Source organism: Bos indicus x Bos taurus, chromosome 18 (genome assembly GCF_003369695.1).
Source record: "Bos indicus x Bos taurus breed Angus x Brahman F1 hybrid chromosome 18, Bos_hybrid_MaternalHap_v2.0, whole genome shotgun sequence".
NCBI lineage: Eukaryota > Metazoa > Chordata > Mammalia > Artiodactyla > Bovidae > Bos > Bos indicus x Bos taurus.
This window is the reverse complement of record NC_040093.1, coordinates 21,708,592-21,724,284: the sequence shown is the minus strand read 5'-3', so window position 1 is coordinate 21,724,284 and position 15,693 is coordinate 21,708,592. Positions and strand designations below refer to the sequence as shown.

Genomic DNA, 15,693 nt, shown 5'->3' with positions numbered 1-15,693 from the left:
CAGTCCTGAGGGAAACAGGCAGAGGACGGGAAAAAGAATAAAGTTTTGGATAGAGAGGTTAACCCTAAACTTGTAGGGGAACTCAGTTTCAGGGGGACTCGGCTCATGACCTTCAGCTCATGGGATGTGTTTTAGTGTGTCTGGATGCCTGCACACAATGATTGGAGACAAGTTCAAGTTCTTCCCATGGAGCCCTGGGCCCTGCATGGCCAAGTGTGGCCCAATTCTCTGGTTTGCCCAAGAAGAGCCTAGGCAGAGGAGAGGCATGAGGTTGTTCTGTTTTCCTTGCTGGCTGCCTCAGACCCCATTTCCACCTGAAGCAGCTCATAGCCTCAGGGGAAACAGGAGAGACATTTCAGCACCTTGATCACGTGGCAGAGATCGGGGTGCAAGTGTGGGGGCCTTTCATCCACACGCTGGAGCCCGGCCAGGTCTGCCACCACACTGAGCGTTGGGCTGTGAGCGCAACCAAGAGCTGAATGTGTTCCCTGCGATGCTGTCTCTTTCTTTGAAGGGTCCGGAAAACAGCTCCCTGAAGCTCATGACCCCTTAATCTAAGGATGAGATCGGCAAGAACCCTTGTTCCGCATTGGGCCTCAGGAAGCTCACGCCCACGTTGTCTCTCCTGTGACTAGGAGTGGGGTGGGTACTAGAGTGCAGTTGCAACACTCAAGACTTGGCATCAGACCTCGCAGGGAGGCCACAGTCCATACAGCCAAGCGTCATGCAGACTCCAGCCACAAGTGGGGTCCCCAGGCTACCCACCCTGCTCAAATTCAGGGGTCCCATGATCCCCTCAAGTTTGATAACTAGTTAGACAGCCTCACGGAACCCAGGGAAGTGGGATGTTTACAGTTACAGTTTCATTATAAAGGGCGCATAGAGAGCAGATACGGGAAGGTCCTGAATCCAGAGCATCCACGTCCTTCCCCGTGGAGTCAGGGCATGTCACCCTCCTGGCACGTCGTTGTGTTTAACCAGGAGCTCCTCTGAGCCGCAGTGTCCAGTGTTTTTGCTGAGGTTTCTGAATGGAGGCAGGATCAGTTAATCATTGACCAAAGGGTGGAACTCAGTCTCCAGGGCCCCACCCCTCTTCCATCAGGGGCTGAAAAGTTCCTGTCCTCTAAGCAGATGGTTGACCCTTCTTCTGGTGACCAGCTCCCATCCTGAAGCTCTCAGGAGGGCCAGCAAGAGTCCCTTCGTTAGCATAACAAAGACCCCTACCACTCAGGAAATTCCAAGGGTTTTTATAAGCTCTCTGCCAATAACCTGAGGACAAAGACCAGTTATATTCTTTATTATATCACAGCCTATTCTCAAGCGAATATGTCATTGTGAAATGCAACTTTCAGCTTTGCTTCAGGATCCATTTATAGCCCCTCTCTTGTTTTTCCTTTGTCAGTCCCTCTTTTAATTTATGCTGTCTTATCTTGTATGCCATCCTTAACCCTCCCTGCACAAGATAGAGTATGATTGATAGATCAGCCCTGGTTTTAGCTTCAGCTCCCAGAGAACAAGTGACCTCAGAGTGGCGGCTCCCTGTGTGTGGCACACCTGGCATCTAGCAGCACGGATCTGGGGGCCCCCCTACACATCCACAGCCTGCTGCAGAGACTTTGGTTGACCGTCTGTGGGTTCTCCAAGTTAAGGCTCCTTTCTCTGTGAGCAGACAGCATTGGGGTGCGTCTGCTGGGCTGTGCCGCCATGACATGACTTGGGGTGCTGCCTTCGGGTGGGGTGGGAGGAAGGGGAGGAGGTGGTGGCTGGCCAGGCCAAATCCCAGGCTCCTACCTCCAAGGAGTATGCACTGCCTTTGTCACTCCAGTTATAGGAGCTCAGTGCAGAGAGAAGGTGGGAGGGCACCTGTGTGGGGCAGGAGAGCCAGCTCCACAGTCCACTGGGAGTGGGGACCCAGCTTCCTGCCCCCAGAGCTGCCCCTCCCATCAGGCCTAGCACCCCTCCCTGGGAGCTCTGATTTACCCTGAGTGCCTTTCCTACCCAGGAGACGGGAGAGTAAAGATTGTGCCTGGACAGTTGGGGGTGAGGTCCCGGTGACAACCATCAACCCCCCCAGTTGGTCCCCAAGGCAAACATCCCCGCTCCCTGCATCAAGTTGAGCAGAGGGTGAGCAGAGTCTCTGTCCCGGGGTCCTCTGTGTCTCAGTCAAGAGAAGCTAGAGGCTACAGTCAATTTCAGGTGGAAAAGCCCGTGCCCCGGGCTGGGAGGAGGCAACCTTCAAAGGCATGTGCTTGCTGGCAGGGAGCAATGTCGGACCTGGCTTTCTGTTAGAAAAATCCCAGCTGTTAGCAGAGACAAAGACAGTCCCTGGACACAGCCTGGCTGGGGAGAGATGGAAGAGAGGAGAGGCGGGGTCAGCTTCAGGTTCCCTCTCCCACCCCCTCATCCGACCACAGAAGCCACCTTGCTTCCCAGCAGGGGGTGAGGGGGCACCTCCAGACAAGGCTTCAAACACTTCACACGCAGAGTAAGTGGGGGTGGGTTGGAGAAGAGAACTCACAGATTGACGGGGAGAGGCACCAAGTACACCCCTGGCAGCATGAGGAGGTGGATGGGAGAGGGGGCAGGGCCAACCTCCAGCTGAGCACTGACCCATGTCCTGGTTCCCAGCCCACAGACGGCCAGGGGGGTCCGCCCTAGTCCATCTTCTCTCCCTCACTCTCTCTCTCTCTCTGTCACACACACACACACACACACACTTCTGTCTACATCAGCCACAGAAAACCAGACTCTGCCTTCCACCAGTAGGATCACTCACACCGGTGAATGGAATCAAATATCTCCTCCATGTCCTTGTGTGTTAAGCCACTCAGCCGTGTCCGACTCTTTGCAACCCCATGGACTGTAGCCCGCCAGGCTCCTCTCTCCGTGGGATTCTCCAGGCAAGAGTACTGGAGTGGGTAGCCATTCTCTTCTCCAGGGGATCTTCCTGACCCAGGGATCAAACCCAGGTCTCTTGCACTGCAGGCGGATTCTTTACCGTCTGAGCCACCAGGGGCGTTTTCCAAAGGTGTCATCCCACCACTGATAAGGCGGACAGCTCCCTGTTGAGGAACCAAGCCAAGAACTTGTGGTGACCAGACAGACACCTGAGCCCCAGCCTCCTCTTGGAAGGGCCTCTAGCCTTGGCCCCCTGCATCGACTCTCAGCCTGGAGATGGCCCTGGAGGCTTCTGGGTGGAGGCAGTCTCTGGAATCTCTTCCTAAGCCTGTGCGCCTCGGAGTTCCTGTTGTTGTTTAGTCCCTCAGTCGTGTCTGACCCTTTGTGACCCTATGGATCATAGCACCCCAGGCTCCTCCGTCCATGGGATTCTTCAAGCAAGAATATTGCAGTGGGTTGCCATGTCCTTCTCCAAGGGATCTTCTTGACTCAGGGATCGAACCCATGTCTCCTGCACTGGCAGGCAGATTCTTTACCACTGAGCCACCAGGAAGGTAAGGTAAGGTGAAGTTGGTCAGTCGTGTCCGACTCTTTGCAACCCCACGGACTGTAGCCTACCAGGCCCCTCCATCCGTGGGATTTTCCAGGCAAGCCCCCACCAAGTTCCTAGCAGCAGTCCAAACTCTGCCCTTGGGCTGAATGACTTGCTTCCATTCCTGTCAGTCATGCTTACTGAACTGAGAATTGGGCCCTGAAGGGCAGGAACGGAGGCTGGAGGGTGGATTAGAGAGAACTTCAAAGTCCAGGTGCTTTGGGGGGAACCGGCAGTGAGGCGCTGGCCAGGAACTGATTAGGTCAGACTCAGTACTGCCCTGGGGTCCTGCCTGCCACCCCCGGGGGCCCTCTAGGACTCCAATCCCAACTCCTGGGGAGACTGCCTCCCTTCGTCAACTAGAAGCCTGGATGTTGTCAGGGGAGGAGGTGTTAGTCTAACCCAGGGCTCAACCCCAGATGCAGGCAGAATCGCAAGGGGCCCTCCAAGAGAAGGAGTGGGTGGTGCTTCCTGCTGGCACATAAAAAGGCTCCCCACCTCACCCTGGGCTAACCCAGTTCCCCTCCCACCTGGCTGTTTCTTTAGCCAGGCACTGCATCTCCAGCGGGGACTTTCCTGGTGACTCAGTAGGTAAAGAATCCACCTGCCAATACAGGAGACAGGGGCTCAATCCCTGGGTTGAGAAGATCCCCTGGAGGAGGGTATGGCAACCACTCTAGTATTCTTGCTTGGAGAGTCCTATGGACAGAGGAGCCTGGTGAGCTACAGTCCATAGGGTTGCAAAGAGTCGGACACAAACGAGGCGACTTAGCACACACATGCACTCTTCTCTGGAGAGCAGGGCTTTGCTTTGGCAGAGAAATGATCTCCCTGAGGACCCTTGTGAGGCACTCAGGGAGCCCTGCTTCAGCTCAGACTAGGTGTGCAGTGCGTGCCTGCCAGGACAATCCGGGTGGCCGCCTACTTGGCAGACAGTGTGTGTGGGCAGTCTGGGGGGCTGGGACACTGCAGAAGTCCCAGGTGCTTGGGGCTGGGGAAGTGTCCTGGCCAGACTCCCCTCCTGTTCCTGAAGAGATGGTCTAGCACCAGTGGGCACACTACCCCGCTCCCCCACCTCCCTCCGTCACGAAGTTGGAGGTCTGTGGCCTTGTAGGATACAGCCCACAGCTCTGTCCCCAACATACAGGAAAGAAACAATGTGCGGTGTGTCCTTCTCCATCCAAGTGCAGAGCCAGTGGGAAATACATTCAAAGCCGCAGTAGAAATCACCTGCCTGGTGACCGGGGATAAGGGTGGCCTGGATTAGAGCTGAGACAGTTCACTTCCCCTTGCTGTCAGGTCCTTACAGTCAGCTTCACAAAATCAAGGAAAAAGCCGCAGGACAGAACTCCTAGAAGGAGTTAACCTCAGGGAGTACCTGGGCTTGTCACGCCCTCCTCCCAGGCTGGGTGCTGTAGCCATTACTTCCCCTGGGGCTCCCCCGGGGCCTTCAGCTTGTCCTCTGCCCAACCTGTCCCCGTGCCTGATGCTGGGCTCTCCCTCTTTCTCTGACCACCTGTCGCATGACTCCTGCATTTGCCATTCGCCCACCTGGTCCCTGGGCTGTGACTCAGCATTTAGCTCCGAATCCTGGAGAATTTTCTCCTGTCATCCTCAGCAACAAGTGGTTGCAGTTTTCATTATCATAAGACCAAAAAAACAGTGTAGCTGAGAAAATAGATGTGTGCCTTCCACCCTACACTGGGAACATCTTGACATTTAAATCCAATTACCCTTTTCCCATTCTTGATGAGGATATGACATGTAGCTAGAGAACATTCTGCTAGATAAATATATCATAATCTCAGCCTGCTCATAACATCCCAGAGCTGATCTGGGGACTCTGTGTCTTCCATCCTCCCTGGCTGCCCTCGGCCAGGGTGAGAGGATGGGGGTCACAGACTGGCCACTTCAAATGGCCTTGAAAATGTGTGTTTCAAAAATTTGGGCAACATTTGATCTCTGCCCTTCCCAGAGTCATTAAAATTAATTGGGGAGATGGCATGATTGCAGAGGCAGAAGGACCTGTGTCAACCTTTGTAAAGACTCTGTGGCCATTCTTAGGTCTCCATCCCTGGGTTTTTGGCAAAATGCCACAACCCAGGGAGGCTGTAGCCGAGTGGAATTTATGAAACACTTTCCCATATTACTGCAAAACTTTAGTTCTGTCAATGCAGGGAGTCATGGATACCCAATGAGTCAGAAAGCCAATACAGACGTGTGTGCTTTTATTCTGATGTCAATATCAGTTCTCTTGGACATCTGGGACATCTGGGGCTTCCCTGGTGGCTCAGAGGTTAAAGCATCTACCTGGAATGCGGGAGACCCGGGTTCGATCCCTGGGTTGGGAAGATCCCCTGGAGAGGGAAATGGCAACCCACTCCAGTACTCTTGCCTGGAGAATTCCACGGAGTGAGGAGCCTGGTAGGCTACAGTCCATGGGGTTGCAAAGAGTCGGACACGACTGAGCGACTTCACTTTAACTTTTTTCTTTTGGACATCTGGAAAGATGGGGCTCAAGTTCTTTAACAAGGGCACACATGCTTGCTTGGCCAGAGATGGGGACAGTGGGAGGAGAGGAAATTGCCAGGATTAATTAAGACTGTGAGAATCTTGCCTTCCCTCCCTTCCAGCTGAACTCCCTGTTGTGGGCTGTGTCCAAATTCAAGACACAGCTCCCTACCCAGCCCTCACCCCTTCAGAAATCAGTTATCAATTAAAGTCACAGGGCATGTCTTGACCTTCCTCTCTCCATTTCCACCCGCAGAGAGAAAGGGAAAAAGTGAAATGTAGGTTCATGGAGATTTTAGAAACAGTCCCTTTTAGGCGACTCTCCTGTTAGGTGTTCCAAACACCTAATCTGTTTCTCAGCCCACTCTCAGCCATGGCTGTTACCAGCCAAGCTGACATTTCTCCCACTCCCACGAGATAGAATGATAACAAGCAGAGAAAGATTGGCCTCACCCCATCTTCACCCATTCCCCTGGAAGTCATAGAAGCAGAAAACATTCCCTCTTTCCTTCCCTCCCCTTCTTCAGACTGGGTGACCAGTTGTCTTCCTCCCCTGAGGCTCTGATTATCCTCAGACACTTCATACAATGTCTGGACTTACTCATCCCAAATAACACTTGTTTTATCCTGTGTGCTCAGGGCTAGTTAATAAATAAGAATTATGTCATTCATTTACTTTTTGCTGAAAATCGCAGGGTGAAACTCGAGGGGTACTTACATTTATGAATGCATGGGTATGAAATTGTCTGTCTGCTCGTATGCTAAATGGGATTCAAGGCTTATTCCAGCAGTCCCAAAAATGCTGTTCCCAAGAGTTCACAGGTACTGTGTATTTACAAAAACACATTTGTCTCTTCTAATATTCCCTGAATGCTCAGGTCATAGTTTGAAAATGACATCTTCATTTTCAAGAGTCACCTAAAAGGAGACTCTTTCTAAAATCTCCATGAACTTACATTTCACTTTCTCCCTTTCTCTCTGTGGGTGGAAATAGAGAGAGGAAGGTCAAGACATGCCCTGTGACAAATGGATTTCTGAAGGGGTGAGGGCTGGGTAGGGAGCTGTGTCTTCTCTGACATCCAGGCTCTGGGCATCTCTCAGAAAGAGAAGATCAAGGGATCTGATGGGGTTTGGGCTGATAAACATTCCCTGGTGGCTCAGATGGTAAAGAATCTGCCTGCAGTACAGGAGACAAAGGTGCAGTCCCTGGCTTGGGAAGATGCCCTGGAGAAAGGAATGGCTACCCACTCCAGTATTCTTGCCTGGAGAATCCCATGGACAGAGGAGTCTGGAGGGTTACCGTCCCTAGAGTCGCAAAGTGTCAGACACGACTGAGTGACTAACACACACACACGTAGAGAACCAGACAAGCCTAAAGCCAAGGCTTTGGTCAGGTGCAGCCTAGGTAGAGGAAGTTAACTCTCAGAAAGAAGCAGGAGTAAGAATGGGGACCTTGTCACATTCCTTATCAGTCCTTCCATACTAATTTTTAAAAGAAGTCTGTGCTTTAAAATATTTTCTAAATCAATTTGTAATAAATGCCTACAACTTGTCCTGGAATTAAATGCAAATATGAGGCTGTGCTAGACTTGTGCAGCAAGTCCTGAGTAGAGAAAGTCAAGCCAGGTCATCAAGCAGACCTCTCGCAGCTTCCTACAAGGGTGCCTCACTATGGGTTGTGGGGTTCCTTAGCAGAAATTCCCTGTCCCTGAAGGTGAAAGGACAGCCCCAGTGACCCCCAAGGCTGTGGGTATGTTTGCAGATCTGTGTCATGAAAACCGAGTGTCACACTAAAGTTCAACGTCTGAGCACCTATCAGGCAAGAAGACTTGGGGTTTCCCTGTGGCCTGTGGGCTGTGTAGCCATTTGAAAGTGAGTCTGGGTCAGAGACATTGCTGGCCGAGGCCACTTCAGAGAATTAGTGGAAGCACCCTTTCTAGGCAGAGGAGAGTCACTGTGAAACAGGCCTAGGCCAGCAGCCTAAGACATACTCTTAGACTCTCAAGATTAAGCCACATCATGGAGTTTCAACTGGAAGAGTAGATCTTAACACTTGGGGGCCTTCCTCTTCCTCTCCTTTTCTCTCTTCTCCTGTTCTCTCTCTCTCTTTCACCCACCCACCCACACACACACCCACACACACCACACACACACACACACACACCCCACACACATGTACACACACACACACACACACACACACATACTCACACCCTGCTTACCAGCTTACCATCTCCAGAGGTTCAAGGACCCCTGAAGGCCATTACATGTTCACCTGCCTGTCTTCCTCACTGGACATTGAGCCCTTCTAGAGATAAATGCTTTATTTTTGTATTGGCCCCCAGAACTGGTATCATGTGTGCATCTTGGCTTCTGAGCTTTCTGAAAAGTTCATGATGTTGAGACTCAGTTGCAGTCATTTCACTTGATCATGCTAATGGCCAGGACTTCACCTGGTTATCCACAGTGATGTTTTTTGACAGACTTCACACTGTGCATTTCCAAGGGCTCCTGGCAGAACACAACCTGCCCGCCCCTCCCCCCCAACCCCCCCCCAAAAGCTATTAGGAGCTGTCCGTGGTCCTGAAAACAGCCTCCCTTCTTCCAGTTGGCTGAGTTGCCACCACAGGTTCCCATTTTCAGGCATGTCTTAGTGCCTGGTCTCAGCCTGGTTTCAGTCACCTAATTTCTAGTTGCTATGCTTCTTAGTACAGCTTAGATTCCAGAAAGAATCCTGCCTTTTGCTTCAGTCACACTATTAGTCCTTGCAGTTATGGACATGATCCTATCTGAATCAACTCTGCTCAGATCTTCTGTGATGGCCTCAGTCTTGCCAGGTCTTGAACCAGGGCTTAGCCTCTGATTGCAAAGCTGTATTTCTGTTTCAAGCTTTTGCATGCTTGCTTCCTTGGGAAAGCAGACTCTGAGACAGAGATTTATGTGCAGGAAGTTTATTGGGACTATATTATGACAGAGGACAGGAGAGTTAAAGTAGTTTTGGAGCAAACTAAACGTCTACTGTTGTCCATTCCAAGTCAACGTGAACTATTTCTGATACTCTTTTTTTGACAGGGATGGAAAAGAATCTATTTGTCAAACCATGGTCATATACCATGTACCCGAGGCCACGTAAATCTAGCAAAGATACCACACCTGACACAGTGGTTACAGTTGGGGCTACAGCTTGAGAGTCTGCAGCAATCTACTGTCATCCTCCAGTATCCATTTGTCATTTGTAGGGACTAGACTGGTGAATTACATGGCAATTTGATGGTTTGACTACTCCTGCATCTTTTAGGTCTTTAAAGTTAGCACTAATCTCTGCCATTTCCCCAGGAATGGCAAAATGGAAAATTAAATATTACCTTTGATTTAATATCTTGGCTCAGGGAGTAGAGTAAATTCCAAAGGCTTACTAGGCATTCCTTACTATGGTAGCTCTTATCCCATAGGTCAGGACATAGGGCCTCTGCCATCTATCACATGTGTTCATTTCAGTTGTAATGGGGAAAATGACCATTGGAGTGGGGGAGTCTGTGAGCCTGACTTGAAGCAGCTAATGGGCCATTAATTGTTGTTGTTCAGTTGCTCAGTCATGTCTGATTTTTTTTGATCCCATGAAGGGCAGCACTCCAGGTTCCCTGTCCTTCACTATCTCCTAGAGTTTCTCAAACTCATGTCCATTGAGTTGATGATGCCATCCAGCCATCTCGTCCTCTTTCATCCCCTTCTCTTCTTGCCCTCAATCTTTCCCAGCATCAGGATCTTTTCCAGTGAGTCGGCTCTTTGCATCAGGTGGCCAAAGTATTGGAGCTTCAGCCTTAGCATAAGTCTTTCCAGTGAATATTCAAGGTTGATTTCCTTTAAGATTGACTGGTTTGATCTCCTTGCTCTCCAAGGGACTCTCAAGAGTCTTCTCCAGCACCACAGTTTGAAAGCATCAGTTCTTCAGTGCTCAGCCTTCTTTATGGTCCAACTCTCACACCCATACACAACTACTGGAAAAACCATGGCTTTGATTATATGGATCTTTGTCGACAAATCTATTACCTGGTCCCTATATTCTCTCACTCTACCAGGAAGGCTACATGACAGGTCAGGTTTCCAAGAGCCAAGTCCCAAGATACAAATGTCAACTCAGGCAAAAATCTAGACATATTTAGGTGTCATTTCCCCCAACCCCTGCAGCATGCACTTATCCAAATAAATAGTTGCCAGTCACTTTGAGGAAGGCCTGCTATGCACGGTTGCCATGATGACTAGAAGGTTTGTCCTCTTGGGGACCCAATCTCCCTTCAGTCATTGAGTTCTGGATTTGAAAACTGGTCCAGAGATCATGCCATTTTATTGAAACAGCTACCCTCAGCCTCCTGGTTGTCCATCTTTGGCTTCTTCCCATTATATATGTTGATCAGTACCCTTGATGGCTGCCCATCTTTCTTGCCCTTGTGATGCCATGTTCTCTTAACCTTCTTCATAGCTTTCTGCAGGTCAGCTCCTCTTGGTTGATGCCCTGACATTGCTGCTCATTAGAATTTGTTTATGATGGCTGAGCACTGCCATGTAGGTTTTGTAATATTATTTCATGAGCCTATCATCTCCCCTTGATAACAGGGACTCCTGATCTCTAATGATGGCTCTTTATTCAGTCCTGTCCTACATAGGAGAGCCACTACTGAGCTTCTCATTGATACTGGTGCCCCTCTCACCAGTGCATTCTCTACTGCTTTAGACAGGGGAGCACCCCCCGGTCCTCCTGCAAAACACAGTGATGTGGTGAGTTCTCCAGCCTTTCATTCATCACCCCGGCATGATCACCTTTGTGAGCCTTTTGATCTCTTCCTGCACTGTCTGCCACAGCAGTTCTATCTTGTCTGCTTCATTTGTGTGGACCATCACCTTCCCTGTGCTTCTAAGAACCATCCTAGCAGTGTTTTAGCAGCAGCATCTGGGGTCCTTGCCATACTGCTCAATCCTGTATCCCAGGAAAGTGCTCCCCTATAAATTGTCCCTCCTTATTCAACTTAGGCACTGGGAGTCTATGGGGTTGCACAGAGTCGGACATGACTGAAGCGACTTAGCAGCAGCAGCAGCATTCAACTTGATGTTCTGATTTCTCACCTAACACCCTCAGAATAAAGTTCTATGTATATTTCTGGGTCCTTCACCTCTCTCAGGAGTATAGTCCCTTTCCTCTTTACATCCATCCATCCAGCTATCCCCACCCCATTTCTCCCGTTCCCATTCCTTCTCCATCAGGTGCTTGACATGGCTGAGAATTAACCTTCTCTGCAGCTCTGCTTCTCCTCCTGTGAGTCCTAGGACTGGTCCTCTCACTGCAGAAGATGAGAGTCTTTCGATACCCTTCCAGAGAGGCAAGAGCCAACCAACTCCATTGTCCCTCACCTTAGCATCTACTCTCTGAGATCTCTGGCACCAAAGGTCAGATTCCTGCAGAGCAGACTCTGAGGAAGTGCAGGATTTATGTGGGGAGGGCATTCTCTTGGATCAACAGCTGTGGGGGAAGGGAGGGAAGCAAGAGCAGGCAGAGGGAGAAGTCAGACTGTGATGTAGCCAGCCAGCCCCACATGGAGCTTTGGAGCTGGGATGGCCCCGAATTCATGCAAGGGGCTGCAGCCTTCACAGTCTGCATCAGCCAGTCACTGGATGAGACAGCCCCAGGAAGATGCGACCTTGGGTGAGGCGACTTTCTGCAGCCCCGCCTAGAGCACTTTCTGGAGGGAAACTCGGCTGTGAGCAGTGTCGCCGGGCTTCCATGGTGGCCACTTCACCCAGTCATCCCCAAATCTTATCTGATCCCAGCCTCCCTGCACTTCCGGCCCCCACTCTCCTGGCTCCTCCCTCCCGTATTTGCCTAAAGGCTTCCTTTATGAGAGCAATTTTTTCCCAAATTGCTTTGCTTACTCAAGGATCATTGAAAATTAACTGCAGCTAATGTTATTTGAAAAAGAAAAACACTTTTATGTTTATTTTTGTTTATTTATTTGGCTGCACTTGGTCTTGGTTGTAACACGTGGGATCTTTAGTTGCAGTGTGTGGCCTCAAACCTGGGCCCTGTGCATTGGGAGCATGGAGTCTTAGCCAGTGGACTACCAGGGAAGTTCCTGCTAATGTCATTGAATTCACTTCTTTTTTTCAGTTTTATAAAAGCCTTTTCCTTCCAGGTATTGCCATTTGGTTTCTGAGATATGAGCATGATATCTGTAAAGCGGAAATAGCAGTGTTTTTAACACGGCACTTTAGAGTTCTAAAACGTGTTCACACAATTTTTTATCAGTTTAATTGAGGTATAATTTATACACAGGAAAACACTGTGTAAGTGAGTTCTGACAAATGTATACCGTCTTCCCAATCAAGATATACAGAATTTCCTTCACCTCCAGAACATTCTTTTATATGCCTGCTCATTCACCTCCCTCCACCCCATCCCTCGGGTAGCCCCCCATCTTATTCTGACACTAGAGATTAGTTTTGCCTATTGCAGAATTTTATCTGAAATACTGCAGCATGTACAGAAAGGCTTCTTTTGTTCAGCGCGAGGTCTGTGAGCGTCATCCATGGTGTAGCTTATTTCTTTTTACAGACAGTCAAATTCCACTGTATGGATATGCCACAATTTGTTTCTCCATTCATGCAGGTGGTGCTAGTGGTAAAGAACCCACCTGCCAATGCAGGAAACAAGAGACACGGGTTCGATCCCTGGGTCAGGAAGATCCCCCGGAGGAGGGCATGGCAACCCACTCCAGTATTCTTGCCTGTGGAGAATTCTTGTCCACGGAGAATCCCGTGGACAGAGGAGCCTGGCGGGCTACGGTCCGTGGGGTTGCACAGAGTCAGACACGATTGACATGACTTAGTGTGCATACACGCGGTTCTTAGAGTTTACAGTAAAGGGGTGTGACCCGTACACAGCCATGCAAACTTGAGTAGCTAGGAGGGGCCTCCATGAGCCAGGAAACCAGACCTCACTCCAGCATCATTTAACCAAAGAGCCCTGGGAAACGGTGCTCTGGCCAAATAACCGGTGCATTTGGTAATTTCTTCCAAGGTATGTATTTTTCTAGAAGATTCTCTAGGCATTTTGTTTGGGTGCTATTTGAGTTAGTATCCTGCCAAGCAGTATTAATTTTCCTTGCTAATTCAGGGTAATAGTAATTGAGGGGCAGACCCGCAGAGCAGTGGGCTTGGGCACATGCACGTCAAATGGACTATATATCATGACATCAGACATTTCGAGAAAATTGCTTTTCCTCCCTGAATGCCAAGTCATAAATAATTTCAGGTTGGGAAGAGCTCTGGTAAGCATGTGCTTGACTCCAGGGGAATGGCCTGTAAATACTGTGAGCCACAGAATAAAAAACAAGGGGGACAGATTTGTGGGGCCACATCTTATCTGGATCTTGCTATAACTCTTTGCAGTTGATGCTGTGGGTGTCCCGCCCAGCTCTGCTTTCCCAGTGATGCACCTGTCACCTGCCACTGTGAGTGTGGACTGCTAATGGCTCACAGCTGCACCCTTAATTCAGAGATTTGACCTCAGCTGACAGGAGCCTCTTCCAGAAGGTGATGCCTCCCTCCCGGAGGTGGTCTGCAACCAGGCACACGCTGGTAAATGGGCTTTGGGGGCAGGGAACAAACCAACTGAGCCCTGATGTGTGGCACTGTCACATTGTCCAACGTCTATGGTGTAACTGCTCCCACCAAGGCCAATTCCAAGCTACTTCGCAAAAATAAACAAGTTGCTTAGGAGTATAAGCACGTGCAAAAGAAAAATGACCTTTAAAAGGCAAGGGAATGATAAACACAGAATTCAGTGCAGTGGGCATCCTGGCCGGGCAGGATGGGGATGTTGGAGAGGGGCCAAGGGAATCTGGGTGATGTTGATACTATTTAATAAAGCTGTGTTTCTTAAGCTGGGTGGTGAATGCCTGGATGTTTGTATTCTTTTTCTTTATACCATTACACATTTTATTTTGAGTAAATGAAATGTTTCGTGACAAAAGCAATTCTAAAGATGTCTTCTGAGCTTTGAACTTGTCTTCGCCTGCACATGTAGGGCATGGCTTTTTGGTAGAGACCAGTAGAAGCAGCCTCAAGGCTGGTCTTGACTCCCCCTGCAGCTGCCCCCTGGGTGCGGCTGCAAACTTTACACTCCTAACAAGCTCTGAGTGTGGTCTGGGGGTTGGAGATTCCTGTTTGTCTCAGAATGGGCAGCAGGAGGAGATGATGGACAGAACTGCCCTGTGCAGAGCCCACCTCTTATCAGGAACCAAGGGGGAGGCTGCCCTTAGGCCTGAGGCTGGATCTGCCCCCACCTCATCCAAAGCAGTTCTTCTTTTGACCTGGAGGGGCTGTGAGAGCCGGGCCACCCCTCGATGTGATACTGAGTTCGCGTACTAAGTCACTTCAGTCATGTCCAACTCTGCAACACTATAGACTGTAGCCCACCAGGTTCCTCTATCCAAGGGAGTCTCCAGGCAAGAGTACTGGGGTGGGTTGCCATGCCCTCCTCCAGGGGGTCTTCCCGACCCAGGGATCGAACCCGCGTCTCTTACATCTCCTGCATTGGCAGACGGGTTCTTTACCACTAGCTCCACCTGGGAAGCCTGTGATGCTGAGCATTCAGATCTAAATTTACCCCAGGTACTTTGTAGGCTTGGGCACTCTGCTTTTCCTCTCCAGTGGATGAGCTCCTGCCACCCTCCCCGCAGTAATCGTTATCAAGCCATTTTCCATGAGAGGAGATGAAATACTGGAGCAGGTCTGGAACCTGCCAAGGCAGAAGATGGAGCCACAGCTTCCAGCAGGAGGGCTTGCTCCCAGAGTCACATGGTACCCCCTGCATTCTGGTGCCAGCACTGTCCCCTCCAGCAGCCCAGGTTCCCTTCACCAGAGGCTTCGTTCCAGGGGGTTCACTTCTGCTTGCAGCCTGGGCAGTGCTCCCTGCTGGGGAGGGGAAGACGGAGGCTGTGATCCAGACCTGGGCACCCAGGGGCTCCTACCATCAGAACACAGTTGGGGGGTGGGTGGGGAGTGGTCTGCACACTCCCTCACCAGATTGTTCACGTCACCCTTTCCTCTGGAAGACACAATTTCCTGTGGACACAAAGCCACTGATTTCCCATTATAGAGATGGTGAAACTGAGTCTGCAGGCCAGTGAACTGCTGCTGCTCACAGGCTTGGTGGGGACTCTCTTCAGGGCCAGGCCACCTTCATTCATCTGGAAGCTGGTGCCGCAGGAAAAGAGGGACCACAGCCCAGGTGGAGGCAGCCGGGACTGCAGGCAGAGAGCCAAGGGGAGTCTAAAGAAAGACGTCAGGTTGGGAAGCTCACGTCCCACAGGTGCACACAGGTGCCTAAAGGCATCAGAGATGTTCCAGATGCTGCTTTGGATGAGGCTAGGGCTGAAGCTGGAGAGGGGTTAGCGAGGAAAATTCCCCTGCCCCGGAGTCGACCCTGAGAGAGGCCCTGTGGGTGCAGGTGAGGGGCCAGGTGCTGAGGAGAGGGAGCGAGGCCACCTGTGTCCCTCACTCAGCAGGACCCTGACTCCAGGCAGGAATGACTCCGTGAGAAAGCAGTGGTGGGGAGGAGAGCTGACCCGGGGCCAAGGAGCACTCGGCTCAGATCCTGGCTCGGCCACTGACCAGCTGTGTGTCCTTGGGTGGCTTCA

The 15,693-nt window shown here is 50.7% G+C and overlaps 1 protein-coding gene across 3 annotated transcripts in view; it reads left to right on the top strand.

Annotated features, from left to right (window-relative positions):
* The window catches only part of CHST8 (carbohydrate sulfotransferase 8), a 145,335-nt gene that overhangs the window by 108,540 nt on the left and 21,102 nt on the right, over nt 1-15,693 (top strand). The gene's annotated exons all lie outside the window — the stretch shown is intronic.